Source organism: Coturnix japonica, chromosome 1, assembly GCF_001577835.2.
Source record: "Coturnix japonica isolate 7356 chromosome 1, Coturnix japonica 2.1, whole genome shotgun sequence".
NCBI lineage: Eukaryota > Metazoa > Chordata > Aves > Galliformes > Phasianidae > Coturnix > Coturnix japonica.
In genome coordinates this window covers 26,884,396-26,906,715 of record NC_029516.1, presented here as the reverse complement: position 1 = coordinate 26,906,715, position 22,320 = coordinate 26,884,396, and the positions used below count along the sequence as shown (strand labels likewise).

Here is a 22,320-nt window from a genome sequence, read left to right as displayed (position 1 = left end):
TCGGAATAAATCTAGCGTGGGAATTAAATGTTTACATTATTCTTAAGAGCGTGTTTTACTTTTTGTAGCACTGGTGGGTTGGTCACATCATAATGGAGGAGACTAAACACTGTAATCATATCGGCATCGTCGCTTTAGACAGAAATAATGCACAGGGAAAAACAGAAAACATTTCAGGAGGCAAACATCATCTGTGTCCCCACATGTGAAGAAGCTCCAGCAGATTACACCTCTGTACAATCACTACTCAGCACCTCAATCAGGCTACTCACATTTTAATTTCAATTTGCTTTAATTGCCAGAATTGTAATTTCAAAAGAAATTATTGGTACAGAATCCAATGGTATTTTCTCTTAATTGCAGCTTATTCTTCGTGTCATCTATTCTTTGAGGATGATGAATAATTGATTTACATGATTTCCCACAATTATTTGATGAGTAATCAATGGCATTCAATCAATTTGTTTAGTGATCGTACTTGGCAATTTACATTTAAGTGAAAGATTAAGATCTCCTGCACAGTTAAATAATGATCTCTGTTTAAACCATCTTAGGACGGTAACACAGTGAAACAAAAGCTGATGAAGCCAGGGGTTGGCTTAAGAGTGTGCCTTAACTTCTAACAGTCCAGCTTCTCAAAGTGTAAATTTTAAGTGAATCAAATTTAATAACAGCACCGGTGGTATTTATTCAAAACAAGAGCCATTGCCTTCTATCACATCTTTTCCATGTATTGCTTACAGATCTGAGTTGGTCTTATGAACAGCTAATAATCAAATGTCTTGGTGCACGTGGGATTGGGCATATGCTTTCAAAGCTGTTCCATCTCTCCAAGCAGGGACAACAGAAGGTTGTTCCATCTCAGCATCTCCTGTGCAAATGGAAACATCTCCAGGCAATGAAATGGCAATATTCTTGGGCAAAAGGCTGTGAAAAAGCCAAGCTAGCCTCTCAGGAGTACCAACAGGAGACTAGTGCCTAGGAGGACTGGGAAACCCATTCAAAGGTCAGTTTGTCTCAGTTTTCATCTGCAGCTAGTGAAATGCAGAGATCTTTGCCATTATTTCTGGAATACAGTCAGATTCATTGAGACCACTCCAAAGGCAGAATACAGTCATCCACACTTGGACTGGGTACAGAGATGTTCGGCTGCCTTCCAGGAGCTGCTCCAACCCCACAGCAGTTAACAGGGCTGACTCCAGCTCAGTGGGAAGAGAACAACAGCGCATCTCAGGAACAGACGGGGATTATTTACATGTGTGGCACATGAAATGTTGTTCATTTCCTCTCAGTCACATTGCCCATTTTAACCTAGTCCAGAGAAGATTTCTGAGCTAGAACTAATGGGGAAGTCTGTGACTGAAGGCAGAGTGCAAGGCCTTCTTATAAGGATGATGTTTTAGTCCAGGAAGAGAGGACAGAGAGATTTAACAGCTATGAAAGATGCCTGGGAATAAAATCCAGAGGGAGCTTTTTTATCAGGCTGTGCACTTTTACATAGAGATTATGAAGAATTGCGTAGCTGAAAATGTTACGGAGCCAAGGGATAAGGCCAAAACAAACAGAAAAGGCAAAAAACAGCAGGAGAGCCCTTACACAGAAATGAAGGACTGTTGCAAAAATAAATCAGAAAACGGAGGTGGTTTATCCTGAAACAAAACTTGAACTGGAAAACCCAAGAGCTCAGCCCCTCTGCCAAATGCAGGCAGGCATCTTGGTTCTGGCTCTGTAGTGGGATGAAATTCCCTCCTTCTTGCCCATGTTACATTCAGGTTAGTAGAAGAAAAGAACCCAAACCTGGATTCTGGGGTGGAGCCCTAGCACTCCTCAGCCTACCCCTGACTCAAATAGCTGAGGGAGGTTTCCAACTGCACTGCAAAGGCCACCCAGCCTTCAGAGAGGGTTTGATGGAGACCTCTGGAATGCCTGAGGGTACAAGGGAGGAAAGTGGTGTTGCCTGATAGAATGAGGGAAAGCAACCCCTGTAGTGAAAACTCAGTATTAGCATTGGTTTTAAGATTCTTTTTTAAGCCCAATCCATACAGCTGATAAAGAACATATTGCTAGATACAAGCCAAAGAAAAGAGCTGGTTTGATAAGAACCAGCATGGGAATGTTTATACCTATTTCCTTCAAGTAGCCTGCACTAGTGGATTCCATAGCGGCCCAGAAAGATCAAATGTAGAGCTAGAACAAGATGTTCTCATTAATATTATTCATTGATGCTCTTCTATACACCTCAAACGCTGCACAAATATTATTATACTCAACCGTATAAGACACATGTCATGCAAGACAGTTTTATTTTCTCATGGAAACAGGGAAACTGAGGCATTCCTATTGCTATTTGGATGTAAAAGAAAAGGAAAAATTGCCATTGTACCCATCCTTAAAGGCACAGTAAGAAATAAAGAAAAAGGGAGAGCCTCAAAGCTGCATCAGTGCTAGGTGGGATTTTTGTTGCCCAGCTCAGGAGCTGGTTTTGCTCACCTATTCACAGTTGCAGCTGTAACTTTCTACATACAATTTACACAGATGATTTCTGTGCCTTTTGGCCTATCAGCTAAACCTTTCAGATATGAAAACCTCATCTAATAGTAAGAAATATCAAAAGTAGAGGCTGAAAGAGGTTAAGACTAGAAAAGAAGGTCTTGTTGTTCCAGACATTGTTTTCTGGGGTACCTGTGTGTCTATACTCACCCTTCAGGACCTTTTCACACTTCACATATTCAAAAAGGATCCTGTGATGTAGGCTAAGAATTGTATTCCTCGCATGAAATTCATATCTGTCAGCATCACTTTCTAGAGAAAAATCCTAAGTACCGCAGAGATGTTAGGATACATGTTTCATACATCAGGCAAGTACTGCCCAGGGTTCCATTCTTGGACACCTCCCGGGTGATGCCACCCAATCCCTAGGCAGCCCATTCCTAAAATCCAACTTGAAATGTTATCTCCCACTGTTCGCAGGGTTACAGGTGCATCTTCATCCCTGACCAAACACGGTGTTCTCTCATTCCCAGGGAGGACCTATGCTGGCAAGCTTTATTTCTGTCCATGTAGTGGAAACTGGAGCAGGCTGTAACCCTCAGGAAGCAGTTGTGCTGGATTTACATTGCAGACATGGCTGTGGTGTGGGTAAATTACATTTCTGTTGCAAGCTTCCCAGGCTACCCAGATGGTTAAGCAGAAACGAAGAGTTTATAGCTTAATTAGAGGCATTTATAAGTGAGGATCAGATAAACAGAAATACAACTTAAAAGAGGGCACTGGCCATAAATTCTTTCATTCCAGATTCAGATCTGCTAATATATGACTGTAAACACCTCCGACAAGGTTATTTACAAGCCAGGCAATCTGACTTCCTATACCTCTGGAGCTTGAAGTGTGAAGAGGTAAATGATGGAGATCATGCAATGCTGCAAACACAGACTAAATATGTGTTTAAACCCCCCACATACACATTTCTACTTCATCCCTTGTGTGTCTTCTTCTATTATGAAAGACATCAAACCTCATTCTGATGGCAAAGGCGATGGAGGCTGCCTGTATGTGAGGAGATGCCGCCTGTGAGGAGGTGCCACCTGTTTGTGCTTTCTTGGAAAATTCCACACGGATTCAATCTGGAAGTGCTTATTTTCAGACTCAGATTTAAGAGGAGTCTTTCGGCGATGCGGATCCCGCCTCCAGACCCGCTCCAAATTAAGCACATCTACACGGCACTGCTAAACAGCCCCGTTCTCACTGACCCGGCCCAGGGGCACGGCCTGCGTCCTGCCGCCCCGAGGACGGGAAAACCATTGCGAAGCCCCCAACCCGCAGCAACTCGCGGGTCTCTCGCATCTCCCATTGAGCTCCGGAGCGCAGCTCGCCGCCCTCCCCACCCCGCGGGTGGACGAAGCCCGTCCCTTCGCCCCGCCTGCCTGATGGTCGGCAGCCAATGGACGGGGCGGGAGGCGGTGGCCGCCGTCCCGGGCGCGGAGCGGCGGAGCCCCATTAGGGCGGGGAGCGGGCGCGGGGCTCGGCCACTCGCGGAGGGCGCTGCTGGGTTCCCGGCTGGTCTGCAGCCGCTCCGCATCTCGTGGCACAGTCGGAGCCCGCCTCGCTACTGTCAATGCGCGTTGCCCCGGCCCCCACCCGGCAGCGCGTCGCCGCGGCTCGGAGGTAAGGGGCGGCCGTGCGGGGGCAGCGGGCGGCTGCGGCTGCTCCCTCCTTCCCTCCCGGAGCTTTGGGATGCGGCGGTGCCCGGTGACAAGCGGGCCGCTCTGCTGCCGTCTCACCGACAGGGCTCCCGCATCGCAGCGGGGCTGTCAGCGCTGCACCGGCGGGGCTGAGCCGCGCTCTGTCACCGAGCCCCTCGGGGCGAGCCTGCTGCAGGGTGCCACGGAGCGCCCGGCTGTGCCCGTGCAGCGGGTATAGAGCTTACAGGATAACGGCGAGCGTCCTCCGCAGGACGGAACCGAAAAGGCGTCGCGGATGAACGAAAAGTTGGGGTCGCGTCACTCCGCTGCGATATTCGGGCTGCCGGGGTTTGGGGCGGCTGCTGCCCTGCACAGCTCCGGCTGTGCGGCACAAGGGGCCGTGATGGAGCAGCCCGCGTCAGCCCGTTGTAAGGTGTGGGGAGCCGACAGGGTTAATGGCTGAGCTGTGAAGATTGGAGGCAGATGTGGGTGAGAGCAACAGGCGGCTCTGGCTTTCCCTAATATCCTGTCGTATGATAACTCTGAAGAAGGTAATTGTTTAAAAAAAAAAAAAAAGAAAAAGAAATCTGCTTCAATTTAAGATTTATTAAGCAAGAAGAGCCCTGTGTAAACACCAGAATCCTTGCCTAGCTTAGAAAGGAGGGGGAAAATGTTAGCGGGACTTAAAGGGGACGAGTGCGAGTTGTATGTGGATTGCCGTGCCTCAGTGCGAGCAGATCGTCAATCTCGTTTCCACTTCACCCTGTTTCGAGGATGAGGACGTTTAATTGTGGCTGTATTGGAACATGGCTTCTGTGCTTCTTTTCTAACAAACCGGTTCTTTCCAACGCTTTCAGGGCGTGTGAAGAGATAGCGAGTGTCCTCCCGGGGAGGAGAAGGAGCGGGAGGGCAGAGCCGGGTTCTGCTTAGACCTATAATAAGTGGGGAACGTAGGTTTGTGTGTTTGAGGCTGAGATCTGAGGAGTGACTTGGCTCTAATGACCTGGCTTTGCACAACTTCAAGAGTTTCGTCTGTCTCCCCCTATGGTTATAATAAGAGATTAAATGCGTTTGGCATATTTAATTAATTAGCATAGGAAAATCAGATGGCTTTGACTTTGTCATTGTTTTCCTGTGAAACTCTTCTACGCTAATGAACGTCTACAGTTTATGTAGTAATTTAAATTGATTTGGTTCGTATTATGTCTTTGCTCCCTTTTTGATGCTTCAGCCTTTGTGTCCCAGCCTGGAAGTCCTCTCCCTTTGTACCGTAGGTCTTGCACAATGTATTGTCATCACTTACCATGCGCAGACAGAAAGCTGAGCTTCAACATGAAAGCACTGTTTGCTTGGGTGCTGGGTCTTGTGCATTCCAGGGGTAATTGTATGTGCAGTGATGAAGACCATATAAAACAAACAAAACACGCTGGGTTTTGTTTATCCTTTCTACCACTGCTGTCCTCAAGTAGAGATCCCCGCTGTGGCTGCCAGGGCTGGAACTGTGCATACACCAAGACTTCGCTTCTTATTTTTAATCCTGACAAAGCGATTTCTTAGTGTAATTCTAGGAAAATGGTCCTGTGGCCTTGCACTGCATTAAGGATACTTGAATATGTGGTAGGTGTTTGTAATGGCCAGGTGGCGTGTATCAGTATCAGCTTACTTGCTTGTACCGAGTGTGAAGCTTCAGCTTGGCCAGCAAGGTTTTGTTTATGCTGTTTCAAATGGAGGTAAACTTGAGGTTAGCTGTGACCACTGGTATATTCTCACAGTGAGCCATGCCTGCTTTGGTCCTGCTGCTGGAAGTGCTTATACCAGTACTTAGCTTTTACTCATATACTCGAACTGTTTGGCTTTGGAGTTGTGTGATGGGAAGAAGCAGCGTGGGAGGGTGCAATGCAGCAATCCCTGTCTGCCCCCTCCCACCCCATGGCTAAAAATGATGGGGAGAAACGTGTTTTACGAGTTACAGCACACTGAAGTCGTGATGTTTCTGGCAGAAATACCATGATAGACTATCACATCACTTCACAATTTGCTGAGATTACATATTTCTTTTACAGAAGCAATGCCTTGGCTGGGGTCTGTAGGATATTTCCAGTTACTGAGTGAGTTTTTCAAGTGCTGTGCTGTAGTTCTTTGTACCTTGCTTGATTATATTGTACTATTGTGATCTTTTTTGTTGGCTGGGTGGTGTTTTGATTTTTGTAGATACTAAGCAAATGATTATCAACACAAACTGACAACTCTTAAATGTGTTCTTTTGCAAGGGGATTTTTTCTTAAGTGTACAGCATGAGTGAGGTGCTCAGATATAAGAGGCATAAGCCAATACAAACACTTGGAGTATTTCTAAAATATCCGTACATGGCAGCTTCTTGCCAGATTACCTTTCCTTGGCGCTTTGCCTGGAAGGCAAACTTCTTATAAGTTCTTAAATACAACCATAAGATCTTTGGGATGATTTAGGGTCTATCAGGCTCGGGGTGTTGTTCTAGCTAGGAGACCTCCAGTAGACAGTCTTTCAGGCAGGCTTTCCATTTCCAGCGGGTTATATGTCAACATAAATTGCAATTGTGTTATTGCAGTTGTCCTGTGCTGATGTGTGCTCCTGTCTAAAGCGCTGATTGATAGCCACCAATAGCTTTGGCTGTTCTCTCCTTCGTTGTCCTTTCTGCTGTGCCCCCTTCCAGTTCTAAGTTGGCAAAAGCTGGTAAAAACATGACGGAATGTGCTCATAGACTTCTACCTGCAACGGTTCAGTGCAGCTCCCCTTCTTTTATCAGAGCACAGATCCCATAGCTTGCAACTACAGTCTTTTACTTTAGGAACAATTGTGGTTGCTTGTTTTCTTTTTAAATGCTTCCAGTTGCTCACAATATTGGTTTTGTGGAGCTGCCACGTGCCAAAAAACCCCACTTCCAACCACCTTCCAAATATTGAAATATGATTGATTTGCTTTTATTTTAAATAAGTTTTGTTTCCCGTGATATTTTTATCCTTTTTATAGTGTGGTGCCTTCTAATCTTGCACCAACTGGCCCCAATCTTAATATCATATGATCTCAGAACCAGATTTCTCTGGCGGCAGCGTGCCAAAACCATGTCTAATCTGTGTGTTAATGCAGCATATACGACAGCTCTGGCTTCTCGCAGGGTTTGATCACTGATTTGTATAATTGCAACCAGCATGATTAAAAAATCTGCATGTCAATATCATGGTGCTTAGAATAAAACCTGCAGATGTTTTTAAAACAGAGTGATGTCAGTCTTTAAACTTTTGGTTTTTAGAGTCTTTGCTGTCCAAGGATCTTCATTTCTGAAGGTGTTTGAGTGATCTCAAAGTCACATAGATGCAGCTAAAAACATAGCAATGTAGGTTTCAAGTCATGCTGAGGGTGTTACCTTGCATACTCTTGCACTGCAAGAGGGCTGTATCTTCTCTTGCTCATCCCTATGTATACATTTTTCATTTCAGTCCCTTCAGTTGTGGTTGAACCATGAAAGGCGTCCAAGCATTTACTGACACATCGCTCCTCTCTTCAGTATTCCTCATGAGAGCAAACAGCCCTTCTCTGACAAAAGTGCTGTAAGTGTTCAGCTTTGCCCACCATCCTTTCCTATGATCTCCCCAGTTAGTGAATTACCCATGTGATGGAGTTGGTGCCGGCTCAGCAAGAGCCTGCCTAGCTGCTCAAGTTCTCCCACTTAGCCAGCCCAGCACATGGCTTGTCTGACACTGCCTGCACCCGTGGCCCATTGCTCTCACAACACAAATGTGCAGTAACAAGGGGACAAACTTAAAGCCTTCTTGCACTTTCAAGTGTGGATCAGCTTGTCTAACCGCAGCAGAAGCTGACTGGTTTGAAAGTGTGTTTAAAAACTAGTACTTGATTAGCAAAGGTGTTTTTTGAAAGATCTTTTTGTAATTAAGAGTTATAGTTATCCACCCAGAAGTTCAAAAGTGGTTGTAGTGAAAATAAATGTTTGTGCGCCTCCTTTATGATTAAAGTATTCAGAGTTGTGTGACGTTTATGGAAAGGGTCTGAAAAATGTTTGCAAGTTCAGTTTTTCTGTAGAAAAACAAAAGCTTCAGAAACTGAGATGACAAGTCGAAATGTGAATATTTATACACTTGTAAATGAATTTTATGGGAGCATTGAAGAAATGTCTGAACATAATGTATTTGCATCTCTGTATACAAACTGCAAAATGAATTATGCTGGGTCTAGAACCTCGCTGGTGAATTGCAGATGTCTTTTGTACATACATATGGCTCTGAGAGCTTTGAACTGTTTCCTCAAGCTTCACTCATCAGAAAGATCATATGGATAAATTCATTGCAAGATATTTTTTTTTTCTCTCTTGTTTGCAAAGCATGGTGGATCTGTTTGATAAATATTGAGTTCCAATTCATCATAAGACTGAAATGAGTTACTTCTGTACATATGGAATATGGGAGTGAGATGCACAGAGGGTATGTTTATAGTTAGCAAAATTAATAGTTGGAAGCGAATGCAAAGGAACCTAAGCCTAAACAGCTTGGCAGGCCAATAGCCAGTGAATGTCTTTGAGCACTGCCAAGCATGTAGCAGGCATGCTGAGCTCTCATCTGTACGGAGGTACAAGAGACATGTCTAACTTCCAGCCTTCTGACAATGTTACGTGGCTTTCCTCTGTCTTTGCACTACCATGGATTTCAGCCGGCATCTGCTGTGGGTACCACTAGCGCATGAAATCAGTGGGAGCTGCCTGAGGAAAGCCAGCAGTCATGTTGTGGCAGCTATTTTTCCCACAGCCTTTGTCCCCTTTCATGAGGCATTGACTGAGGTGGGAGGGGTACAGGTGAGTAGTGCCAGGGTGAGGGGTGGAGAGTACTTGTATGGTAAGTGGGAGCCCCAGTTGTTGCATTGAAGTATGAGCTGCCAACAAGTTGTTGAAGTGCCATCTCTGGCACTCCACCAGTTGGACACAATCCTGAGAGTACTTCGGCAAAGGATGCGCTGTTGGGTGGGCTGGTGAGCTGCGAGCTCTGCAGCTACCTGTGAACCCAGGGAGTGCTGAGCCTTACCCAGCCCTTCATACAGTCAGGCTCCTTGGGCAGTCTTTGTGGGGGATTTCAGATGCTATGACGCTGTAGTTTAGCAGTCCAGGCTAACAGCCAATTCATTTCTCAGTATGTGTTGGTTTTTGTTTTTTTTTTTCCCTCTTTTCCTGTTCCTTTTGTGCAAGAGTGGCTCACAGCTTCTTAAAGTAGCTGCTGCTATTCTGAATGTGAGCAATGTAGGTTTATGAACTGAAGTGACCACAATGACTGAGGGGGTCTGTTTCATTGTTGCATATTTACTGCCAATCAGGTTTCTGTGCAAAATCTCTGCTGACAATCAGAGCTCTATTGTCTAATTCAGAATCTGCCATCCTTTAGGCTCTGATTTCAGTGGATTTGTTTTCAGTGTCTCATTATCTTTCTTCTGCTGTGCTACAGCTATCGTTTCTGACCTATTAGTTGCTAAGCATACCTTAATGTCTTAGAATTGGAGGTGAAGAGAGGTACTGATATTACAGAGACTCCAGACTGTGGTATAATAGCACATAGTTTTACTTCCTAGCTGTCTTTTAAAAATTGAGGTGATATCAGGCTGCTGTTCATTGAAGAGTGAAGTTCTCCATTACTTTTTTCTTCATCGAAATTAGCATTCAACATTTAAGCAACAGCTCCAAAGCATTTTGAGTTGGATGTTCAAGAGATGCTTGTTCTTGGGTTTCTTTCTACCTTCCCACTGGCATTGGAAGTAGACTAATGCTTTGACATTACAGCACTCATGGAAACCAGCAGGTAGATCTTGAATTATGTGACTTGTTCCTTCAGTAGGTAAAGTCATCCTCCTTTGTCCAGTTTTGTGCGTTTACCTTCTTCCTGCTTTGTTACATACTAAATCAGTCAGTACTTAATGCCTTTGTGGGAAGAGAATCCAGACTTGCTTTTCAAAAGGAAACTTCAGACATGCATATCTACTGGAGTGGAAAGGAAGACTTAAGTATGTGAGCTGCAACACCAGTTGTGCACACAAATGAGGGTGGGGAAGAGCATCTGCGAGCAGGCAGTGACTGTATGTATTCCAGCAGTGTTGGACTCTGAGCAATGAATGACTTCAACTTTGCATTAGGATGGTAGACATGATACAACAGTGAACTCGTGTAGTCCCTCTGTGTGTTCCTTGCCAGGGTGGTGAAAGAGGAGCTTTCTAATCACATGCTGCTGGTACCCAGAGATATGGTGATAAAGTGGTAACTTCATTTGTGCCCAGCTGGTTAACTTTAGTTTCAGTAGGCCCTCAGCAGGTCCTGACCATTAAGTTGTTCTGCCATCTCTAAATCAAACAGTACTTTGCCAGACTTCCTTGACAAGTGTTGGTCTCACTTAACTAATGTAGATCCTGAAGAGTTTGAGAAGATCTCTTATTTTAGCTTGGATATGAGTCATTGTTAGGCACTGTTTTCTGGTACAAGAGTAATTCCATCTCTTGTATCCCACTTCCTAATTCTAGAGTTAGGAAAGTGAGTTCTTGGCAAATAAAGTGGCCCTGTACTCATTCTATAGAATATCAGAAGGAAAATACAAATCAACAATGTCTGTCAGCAAATGTCATACTTCCATAATTTTGTTTTAAAGCCAGTGTAACAGCTGGACTTCTGACTTAGAATCATAGAATCACCACAGTTGGAAAAGACCTAAAAGATCATCCAGTCCAACTGTTCACCTATTACCAATAGCTTCCACTAAACCACATCCCTCAACACAGCATCCAGTCTTCTTCATGCCAATCCCAAGTCCTTTTTTAAAAGAAAAAAAGCCTGGATAAGCTGCAAGCTCCCCACCACCACCACCCCAGCCAGAGGCTCTATGCTTGCATTCACTTGTGTACTCTGTTGGTTTCACAGTTCATATACTTGTGTTGGTTTTTGTGTTTTTTGTTGGCTTTTTTTTTTTAAATCTCCCCCTGCACTCTGGTGGGAAACATGTCTGCAGTTTCCTTTCAAACACACAAGGCTTGATTCTCCTCTCACAATGGCATAAATTGTGAGGAACTCTGCTCAAATCAACAAATGTAAAGACATGTAAAATGGGGTGAGAGAAGAGCCCAGCCTCTGGTTTCTATTTTTAAGCAAGCCTGGTTTAACCAAAAACTGTTCAGTGTGCCACTGTGACTTTGTTGTAGATATCAGTTGCTATACTTGTTTCACTTCATACATAATGTTTCATTTTCATATATCATATATTACAGCAAGTACTCATAATGACACACATTTCTTTTATACCACAGTACTTCTACATCAAGTTTTGTAGTTAATAAGTAGTATACTGGTAAAGTATTTACCTTGCTAGAATCAGACCCTACAAAAAGTCAGCAGCGTGGCTGTATTTCTGTGTAAGTCCCAAGGGAAAGAAGGCTGGATTGACTACAGCCATACCACTTCAACTTCCTTTGTGGTTTTCTACTGCTGTAGTTCTCATCTGTGAATCACGTTCCTTGTTATCCAGCTTCAAGATACTGGTTCTTCATAAACAAAACTCTTTCAGCTGTTGCTTTTCCTGTTCTTGAGAATCATTTGGCTCCATTCTTATGTTTTGTACATAATCAAGAATTTATTTTAACTTCAGGGAAAATCTGAACTGCGAAGTATTTGGCAATAAACTTGGAATATCCACACAGTTTCTGCCATTGCCTACGTTTTGGTGGTTGTTCACATTTGTTTATTTTTTGGCAGTGGATTATGGACCTTAATTACCATCAGTAGTCAAATAACTGAATGAGATTATACAGCAGTGCTGTAAAAGCTGTTCACGCTGGCTATGATCTGTGCATGTGTGGATGTCTTTGAAAACAGTCACTTCATTCATTAACCAGCGCAACAGGCTCCAACCCTGCCACTATTTAGTTTTTGGAATTAATGCAGTGTTCTCTACCTAACTGAAACGTTGCTTTGACTGCTTCTTTTTACAGTTTAAAAAATAACATGAAATAGTTGACTCCTGTAGTGTTTTTTAACTTGCAGTAGATCTAACGGCTTATTTGAATTTGTTGCTTGAATGGCAAATTGCTGGTGTGCAAAAGGAATTCTCTTTAAGCCTGAAGAACATGGTAGGCTGAGTGTATCACTTAGCCTTTATCTCTGACGTGACTGTGATGTGAGTGAAAACCTTTTTGTGTTTAGCCTCTTAAGTTGCTCAGTCCTTAAGCTTTCCTCTCCAACTTTAATCTGGGCCCTTCATTCTCCCCAAGACAATAGCTTACTTAACTGACTTGTAATGATGTTTATACATCAGCATATTTGTGAAGTATCCGGTGTAGACAACGCAGAAGAAGCATGCTGTGTTGCTCAGGGTGTTGTGTAGCTTCACAGCCACAGAAGTTCTCCATGACCACTTTCTGCCTTCTTGAAAACAAAGGGTTTTTTCCCTCATCTCTGCTCAGATTTGTGTTACTCAGCCCAGGGAGAATGAATTCTGGATATTTGCTCACTTAATTCATCTTAGTGAATTCATTGTAGCTTAACTGTGTCTCTTACGAGGTCTGACATTACCACTTAGCATGGTAATGGCAGCTAAAGCAGGGTGTGTGGATCAGTGCTGCTGACAGTCACCAAGGCTGTGTGCAGCAGTGCTTGCCTACAGCTGATGTGAGGAATGATGGCAGGGCAGATGCATATGCTTGACATATGATTGTCAATCAAATGTGCTTTTATTTAAGAGCTCATACCTCTCACATTTGTTTTGATAGAGTAGTCCATAGTGTGGAAGAGGGAACTGGCAGTCTTCTGAATGCAGATGTGTGCTGAATGTTGGCCCAGCAGCAGGTTTTGTACATTACTAATCTGATGGCTTTGAGATGTTCTTTGTGCCATTTTTAAAGCACTGATATCCTCTGAGGCTTGTTGGTAACTACAATGCATAGCTAGAAGAAAAGCTAGTTTGGGTAGTGTTTTTGAAGTATAAGCTCTGCTAAACAGAAGTTGTCTTTGAGTACATGATGGGGAAGCAGGGAGACTAGAGTATGAGAGAGTGGGAAGATCGGTCCATCTGATGCAAATGGATGCAGTGATGACTTAAGCCTGAAATATTTGCCAATCAATCTGAAGCACCTTACCAGCTTCAGGAATGAAGCGTCCTCCATTGGAAAGGTACAGCTAAAACTCTGCTAGAGTACATATGCATGTATTTGGGACAGAAGACATTCACTTTGGGAGGGATGGAATAAAGTGATGTTAAAAATAAATGCTGAGGAGAAGTTGTAGGGGGATCCCAGAAGACGCTGCCATACGTGCTGACCTGAGGAAGATCACACATAGTAGGAATGATAGTGCTGCATCCTTTTGCTTTAATGCTGAGATGCAGGGCTCGAGTTTTAACTACTTGTCTTTGTAAAGGAAGCCGGGCTTGTCTTCTCAGTGCTTCTCTGGGGTTTTGAAGCCGAACTCGGATAGTGTTGGCCCTCACGGAGCAGCAGGAGGCCGCTGGGTGGCACTCGAGAGCCGGCGGCTCCTCTGCAGTGTGAGCAGCAGCCTTTACTGCCGGGCCGTTCCTTAGCCAGCCCTCGGAGGAGGATTGCAGCCTGCTGTGGTTTCTGCCATGGGGATGTGAGTGTTCTGGGTGGATGAAGGGAGGCACAGCCTGATAACAGCCGCTCCACAAACACGGGAGACAATGGAAGAAAACCAAACACTTTGAAGTCTGTCTCCAGGCCCTTGGTAAGCTGCCCCGACTAGTTTAACTAGGCCCAGGAGAGGAGGAGGGAGGAAGAAATGGGCTTTGCTGAATACCTCAAGGAGCACTTCCTTATCTCTCATTCCTAGAGAGCCTTTGCGATGAAGTGAGCCTGTCCTGCAGATAGAGCAGTAAGATAGACCTACCTGAAATGGCAGGAGGGGTGCATCTGATTGGGTTAAGCATTCATGGGTCCCTGTGTACATACTGTTAAGGTTAGATAATACAGAAGCTGATTAGGGTCAGCTCATTGGCCATTCTTTCAAAGGAAAGACAGGTAGGTGCTAAATTGAGGTCTGAGTAACCCTGTTTGGTATACGTGCTGTGGCTGTCGTAGGTTCTCACCACTGTCCTTGAAAAGAGAAGGAACCCCTTAGAAGGCCAGCAGGCAACTGGCTATTTCCAGTGATGCTGAGTGACCCTGGGGCAGGAGAGGGATGCAGCTCAACTAGCAAATGAGAGAAAAGGCACCAGCTGTGCAGCACACAGCCAGATCTGCACATGTGGAGGGATCAAAGCTGCTGAAAGCTGAACCCCGAGCTCTGTGCATAGCGATCCTCCTTCACTTCAGTCGAGTAGTCCAGCTGCGTGAGTGTTACATATGGGCAAAATATTCCCAAGTATTCAGAGAATCTTACACAGAAAAGAAGTGGGAAGGAGTTGCTGGCACAACTCAAGCGTTTGGCCAACCTCACCAAAATATTGTTTAAAAGTAAAGCGGTGGTTTTCTTGGAATGTTAGGCATATGGTTTGAGTGTTTTTAGCTTAATCCTTGTGTTACCCTGTTCACGTGTTAAGTGTTACTGACTTTATAGCTTTTGTGACAGGAATGTAAGGCAGAGGTGCTAGTAATGGGTTGCCCTGAGTGGCAGGCATCAAAGCTGTTATCAAACAGGCTAGAAAGCGTTTTTGTCCTCTGCAAATACTGGGTGGTGCTACACCAAATAAAGACCTGCCCCCCACGTGTGTATCCTTCTTCCCACAAGAGAAACAAAACATTCTTCTGGGTTTTTTTTGTTCTTTGAATTCAATCTTGGGAAAGGAAACCCTCAGTAGTAAATAATTAGGTTAGGAGTTAGCAGGATGGACTCAAATGAAAGTGCCTCCTGCAGCGATTCTTCTTCCATCTTCATTGTACAATGGACTTTCTCAGCACTGCTTCCTGGTATTCATCCAACCCCCGAGTACCTGTAACAATTAACATTCTCCCACATGGCTCACAAACCCTTGGTCAGTGTTTAACAGTGTGTTTGTGTGTGGCAGTGGCTTAACCCTTCCTCGAGGAATTTTGCTGTCTTCATTCTGCCTGTCTTCCTTGTCCTTTCTTCCCTGTTGTTTGTGGCTCATGTATGCAGTTTAAACAGAGACTTAAAATACTAGCATCTTCTAGCAAGAGCAGCAACTCCTCTGTCTTCAGAAGAAGCTTTAATTGCATCAAAATACCAGGTTTTAATTGTGTATCTAGTAGTCCTTATCTAATCTGCTGTTCACACCTGCGTATCGATTTGTTATAGTCATAAGTTGCTGATAGGAGCTTGCTGTTCCACTCCCTTAGTGGAAAAAATGAAGTGATTTCTGGGCCTTCTGCTAGGCTTCTCTTACTGCTGTTGTCTTCACGATCTGGACTTGAGCAGAGTGCTGTCATACTGGTTGCCTCTCAACTGGAGCTTGGCTCTGTGGTGCTTTGTTAGGGCACAAAAGGCTACACGCTATAACCTTGTGCCATGAGCAGAGCTGAGAGATGCCATAAAATGGGCCATAACTGGTACCTCTGCCACGTTGTGAGCCTGTCTTAAAGGCTGAAGATGTGGATGGAAATAGAGTGTGCAATATTTGCCTTTCAGGCTTCTAAGCACCCTGAAGCTGCATTCTTACTCAGTGTCTTGGAGATGCTGTGAACATGGTTTTAAAGCAGTTTCTAACTTTGGGAGATCGGTGTGAAAAAACAGAGATATTGTTATGAAGAGAGGAGCCTTGGCAACAATGTAGTAGTACTAGGATAGAAACAGTAAGGTATTAACAAGATATAGGGATGTGAGAGCAAGAGCTAACAGTGAAATATGTATTGCCCAGTGCATAGCTTCACTGTTGGCTTGGTCTTTAGTGCTGTGCTACTTGCAGAGCTTATTGGTGTGGGACGGGTACAGGTGGTCACAGTCTGCAAAGCACTTATTACCCAGTGGTAGCAGTAGCTAAAAGAAACCAAACCACCATCCCCACCCACCTCCAGTGAGAAAATGAAAACGGTCAGCTCTGAAGTTCTTGTGGGCTTCTGGAATATGGGAGCTGTCTCTCCTACGTGACAGCTTTCACTCCCGATTGCTAAGCACTGGTGATAGTTTTATTATGCAATCACGAGGCATTAAGATTGCTGTAGAGGAGCGCTCAGTGTTGTGTTATTGCTCTTGGAAAGGAAAACAAGCCTGAAATGCTTGAATATGTAGTTGCATCTGCAGTATCAGTCCTTTGAACTCCAGCAGTTAGAGCACTTCAGGACTCAGTAGCGCATGTTGTTTGTGATGTTCTTCTTGATCTTGAGATATCTACTTGGACTGCTCAAGAAGGTGACTTCAAGGACCAAAGTTAAACATATTCTGCACCAAAAGAGATAACAAACTGCTGGAAATAATTTTACTCATGAGAGTGACTGACAAATAGATTGAAATCTTCAGAACAAGGGAGGAATGGGAACAGCCCGGACTTTTTAAGCGGTGTTTCCAAAAATAAGAAATGCTAATGGACAACTGCAGTGTTTTAACAAGCATGCTTTGCATTTAGAACTACAGATATTTTTATTTGGAGCTCAGAATATGATAAATCTTACTGGAAGTACTCAGTCTTTTGTCTGCCTGACCGCTTCCTATCAGTTAAAAAACTGGCCGTACATTGGATTGATAAGGTGTAACCCTGGAACTGCTTCCTGTACATGATCTTAAATTCTTTTCTTATCACGTTCCAGTCACGTCTGGCAGCGTGACACACGCCTTCAGGGGATGACAGACTGTGGTCATGTGGGATTTGTGTTTTCAAGTCTTCTAGCATAAATTTTGGGAAGCTTATGTTGATCAGGTAACGCTTCTGCTTCTGGGTGGATTGTGTGCTGTCTGCACACCCACATGTATTATGTATGAGTAGTGCAGGAGCGCAGAAAGTTGACAATATGGATAACAGTCTTCAGCTGATATTTCATAGTTCAATATTTACACTGAGGCTGGAGCAAGCTAAGGTTCAGCTGGATTATTAGCTCAAGGAAAGCCTAGTGATGTAAATGTAGTTGTCCTCATCTCAGTAGGGCTTCAATCTCAAAAAAGAATCAAAGCAGACAAGTGTAATTCTGCTGTCCTTTGTGTGAATTGAGACCAGTGAGCTTTGCCAGGCTCTAGAAGGGCCTTTGTAGAGCTCCAGCATTGCTGGGATCCCAGAGTCAGTAACGTGCCTGCGCAGCTCTGTCAGTGCCACCTGAGGTTGGGTTCTTGTTGCCTGCAAGTCCTATGGCAAGTTGACGGTGAGTGGGTTTCATTAAGATATAATCTAGTACTATTAAAAAGTAAGCCCTTTGTTTCAGCTGTCTTTATAGATCCGCTTGTTTGTGGATATCACTATTGTCCCTTTCTCCCCATGCTTCAGATATCAAATGTCTTTCCTGGCAGCAATGATATGAGTAAAAGTAGTAGGGCTGATCAATGGGAAACTCCTTTTTAGTTCTGTGGAATACTCTTCATAGTACACGCTGCTTTTTGTCTGTTAACCTCTTCTGATAACCTTTTTCTGCTCCTGATACTCTTTTCCTTGAAAGTTTGAGGCTTCTAATAGAAGTTTAGACTTTTCCAAAGGCTTCTTCCCCTTCGCAGAAATGGCGGAGTTACCTCAAAGGTAATTTAGCAAGAGAGTTGTACTCATCAGGAGGCAAAGCTATTGTAAGTCCCTGAAATGGGAGCAGTAATTCTACATCTGTATCTCATAGTGGATTTTAGTTTGTTTATTTTTAATATGAAAAACAAGCAAACGCAGTTGTCACTATGCTTGAAATGGCATAAATTCATTTTAATGCAGAACAGCAATTTGTAGAACTTTAAAGCAGGATCTCACCAAACCGAAGCAGTCAGGTAGGACAGCAGACCCTTCTCATCTACATGGCTGTGAAAAGGGTCAGGGCTTTATTCTCATTCTCAGGAATGGGAAAGAACCACTTAAGAATTCAAATCCACAGTGATTCCAGAGGGAGATACAAATATAAAGGTAGAAGACTGTCATCTCCAGAATCTCTCCATGATTGGAAATGGGGCTCAGGAACTGGTTGTTCTGAAGGAATACAAATCCAGTACTTACAACTGAACTTGAACATCCAGGTTCATTTTGTTTTATATGCAGAATGTCTGCACACTCATGTCTTTCAGAGGGGATTTCTGATTGTGATTTCATTCCAGGTGATTTGGGAGTAATGAGGAAGTTTGATAACTCACAGGCTTCAAAGAAAAAAACAAAGCTTTGAAATTGCAGATACCCAAAGATGCTCACAGAAATCTAGTGGAAGTTTGTTTCAATGGGGATTAGCGCAAAGGGTGTCCCTAAATTCCCATGGCTATTCCGGGGATCTGAAGACAGTTCAAGAAGTGTTCAGAATATCTGAGTGTAACTGCTGGGCCTCTGGTTAATGAGGGCTGATGGGGCTGATAGCCATGCAATTGAAAGCATATGCTTCTTAGGATGCACAAATCCATGCTCCACAGTTACTTTTCTGTGCTGTAATCCAGCATGCAAGTCTACCACTGTTTGGTCAGATTACATTATCATAGGTAAATAATTAAAATGTCTTTATTCTTTCTGTGAATTGTTAATCACTGCTTAATTCTTCTTAGTAGGTTGAGCATTCAGATACATAAGCTGGGTGTAGGAAGTCTATTGTGCTGTGAAACACAGGTACTCTACTAATCCAAACGGTGAACTCATCTTTGTCTCTTCTCACTTCCCCATCCCAATGAGTAAAAGAGGTGGAAGATCCATACAGAGTATCAGCCTGAATGTGAAAGAAAACTGTTTGATGTAGATAGGACAATAGCACCTGGAGAACAGCTGAGAGAAAAGTGCTTGTGTAGGCTCAGCTTCAGTTGGCTCAGCGCACTATTTAGATAAGCGTGGCTGTGGTCTGTCTTGCAGTGGTGTTACTGCTTGTCTGACCTCATGGTGAACTGACTTAAATAATCAAATCGACAGGATATTTTTCCTTTTTACAAAGTTCACTTTCTGCATGTTTAAGTCCTTGAATGGCTGTACCGTGAGATCAACTGTGCCAGTGCTGGTGTAAGGAGGCTGTGTAGTCAACACAGAAGAAAGATACAATCCCAAACATAAACTGGTTTAAGCTGTTCTTCTACTGCATCTATAAAGTCCCTGGTTATTCAGTTTTTGTACATCTTGCATTGTCTCTTTCTGCAGGTACACCCTGTTTCATGCGTTGAAGTAGCTAGGGAGGCTGCTACCCATGGATGCCACACTTAGAGCCCTTCACCTTCTTGTCCTTGTTATCTTTGCCAAAACTGTCAGCCCCTTCTCAGCAGGGGACCATGTGTGTCCTGGACACATCAGTTAGTACTGCAATCTAAATCGTGGGTAACAAGGAGTCTGAACCCATGTTGCTGGGCATCCAACTGGAGTGTGTGAGATGCATGTGTACTCTGGAGGGATGGCATTTGGGAACAGGATGGGTTAAACAGCTGAAGGCAGTATCTTTTCAAGTTACCTCAGCTAAACTTTGTTAGAATACTTTCGTTACTTCTTGGAAATCCAGGGAAACTTTACTGTGGCCTTTCAGTGCTTCAAGAAAGCTTATGAGCAGGACGGAGACTGACTTTTTAGGTGCTCTGATAGTAATAGGACAAAGTTTTAAATTAAATGATTTAGGTTAGATATTGGTAAGAAATGGCGTATTCAGAGAGTGGTGAGGCACTGGAACAGACTGCCCAGAGAAAATGTGATTGAGCCCCATCCCTGGAAGCCTTCAAGTTAAGGAAAAACTTCTTTACAGAAAAGGTAGTTGAGCACTGGAGTAGGCTCCACAGGGAGGTGGTTGAGTTACCGTCCCTGGATGTGTTTCAGATTGTTTGGATGTGATGCTCAGGGATGTGATTTAATGGAGGGCTGTTAGTTAGGGTAGCATGGTTGTGTTGTGGTTGCACTCGATGATCTTTAAGGTCTTTTCCAACCTGAGTGATTCTATGATTCTAAGACTAGGTAGGATGGGGCCCTGGACAGCCTGATCTTGTGGGTGGTACTCCTGCCCTTCGTAGGAGTGTTAGAACTGAACAGTCTTTAAGGTTCTTTCCAACCTGTGCTATTCTAGGATTCTATATCTTGTATTTGTAGATCTCTATGCCCACAGGCACATTTTCTGTCTTAAGAGAACCTAGAAATATACAGTGGGCAAAGCTCTATGAAATTTCAAGATGGTACAATGGTGGGTAGGTAAGGAGCCAGTGCCCTAAGGGAGGGTGGAGGGCAAAGTAGCCCCAGATCTTTTATGTTCAGGATGAGAGAAGTAACTAACAAACCTCCTGTATAGTAGACTTTTTTTCCTGTAGACAAAATCCAATCCAATCTTTTCCATGGTTCCTTTCTTTAACGTATGGTAGTTAGTAAGGTATAATTAATTCCAGTTTTAAAAAAAAACATATCAGTGCCATCAGTCTGTACGTAGTCAATGGTGTGTTCAGTTGACTGATTTCCATTTAATCTCTGGAGATTTTATTTCTAAGGCAATGTAACTTGTTTTTTGAAAGCACCAGGAAAAGACTCCAGCACTTGAGTTTGTTTTCCAAAGGAGAGATTTCAGATTTGTGTGTCTCAGTAGTGTCATGAATGATCTTGATTCACCTACAGATCAAAAAGGACATCAGCGAGAGATGTAGGAATGCTTTGCAATAATCATCAACCTCTGAAAACTGCTAGAACTTGTTAGATCTTGAATGTTAAAGTTACTCTGTCTTCAAAGTGATCGTGCTGTGCGCTTCTGTAAACATCTTCTGCGTGTTCTGTCATTATTTTGATCATTTGATCTGTCTCATACTAGCAAACTCAATATCAAGTCTGGTGTTCACAAAAAGCTTCTCACATACATCACATACACATGAGCAAGGAAACTTAATAGAGATGACTGCATTCTTGTTGTGCCCAGTCTGTTTTCTTAATGGGGATTTCAGAGGCCCCAGATGTGGGGCCTTGCAGAGAAATGCAATGCTAAATAGCATGTTGCTTAGTCACCCAGCATTACTGGGTTTCAGTGCTGATGTTTATGGGTTCCTCCAGGAAGAGAAGTGAGCATTTCAGAGTGTTAAAATGAAGTAACTGTTGTTTAGAGGATGTTGCTCTGATGTGAATTTATGCTTTTATAGTTACCTGCATAAAGTATTTTGTTACCAGTTCAAGTCTGTGGTCTAAATGTTACGTAGCCATAACATTCCTACAGCACCTTGAGCATTTTTAAATACTCTGAAGAGACCTGCATTTTTAAATGCTGGTGTATTCTGGTGTACAAACTCTATTGCTAGCACTGGGTGCTGTTCTTATGTTACTTTGTTTTAATTCACATATGTAGGCTATATATAAAGAAAAGCGTAAGATGTATTCCTGTAATTAGCAAAGGCAAAACTGGCCACACATTTCCATGTGGCCAGCTGAACTGTTGCTTGATCACTTCTGTTACTACACTGTGCGCTGATCATTTTTTATATTAAGAAAAAAAACTGAATACACAAACACAGAGCAGGGAAGGGAAGGCTGGAACATAAAGCCAGACTGTCCAGCCACAGTAAAAAGCTGCTTCAGACTCAAGTTGCAGAGGTTTCTGCGGTGTAGAGGTTGGTAATGAATTCTTGTGCTGTATTCTTGACTGTGAGCAGGTACTGTGCTAAGTGTGGGTCCCAGCTGTCAAAAGTCTTTCCCAGATTTCTGTGTGCAGGAATGGTTGGAACTTGGAGAGGCTGAACAGTCTGGCTTTTTTTTTTTCCTTTTTTTTTTTTTTTTTTTTCAACCAGCCTTGTTTCCAATCTGGTCTGAATGCAATCAGTTATCTGTAGATAGCAAGCAGTGACTGGCTATGAATAATGTCTGTGTTACTTGAAAGTGACATCTGTGACTTGCCAGACAGGCTACGTGAAATGCTTCCAGTCATCTCGATGTTGCTCACACACGCCTATAGGAGGGAACCACAGGCCTAACTTGGGACCAAAACGATCTGCTTCACTTCATCCACCTCAGTCATGTGCTGCTCTAGCCCAAGATCTGCAAACTGAGGTTTTTGTGATTCACTCAGAGGGTGCTCAGGCTGCTGTGGAGCCACAGGCCCCTCCTGCTGCTGGCTGTTGGGCCTCTTTCTGGCA

At 43.7% G+C, this 22,320-nt stretch overlaps 1 protein-coding gene across 2 annotated transcripts in view; it reads left to right on the top strand.

The window, feature by feature from the left end:
* Nucleotides 1–3,990: 3,990 nt before the first annotated feature.
* PRICKLE1 (prickle planar cell polarity protein 1) overlaps nt 3,991–22,320 on the top strand; it is a 56,804-nt gene continuing 38,474 nt past the window's right edge. Inside the window, exon 1 of one of the 2 annotated variants that reach the window (XM_015854670.2) lies at nt 3,991–4,164. The gene's annotated coding sequence lies outside the window, so the exon portion shown is untranslated. Of the gene's footprint in view, nt 4,165–4,312; nt 4,733–22,320 lie in introns of those variants that run through there. The other variant, XM_015854686.2, reaches the window with a different exon arrangement.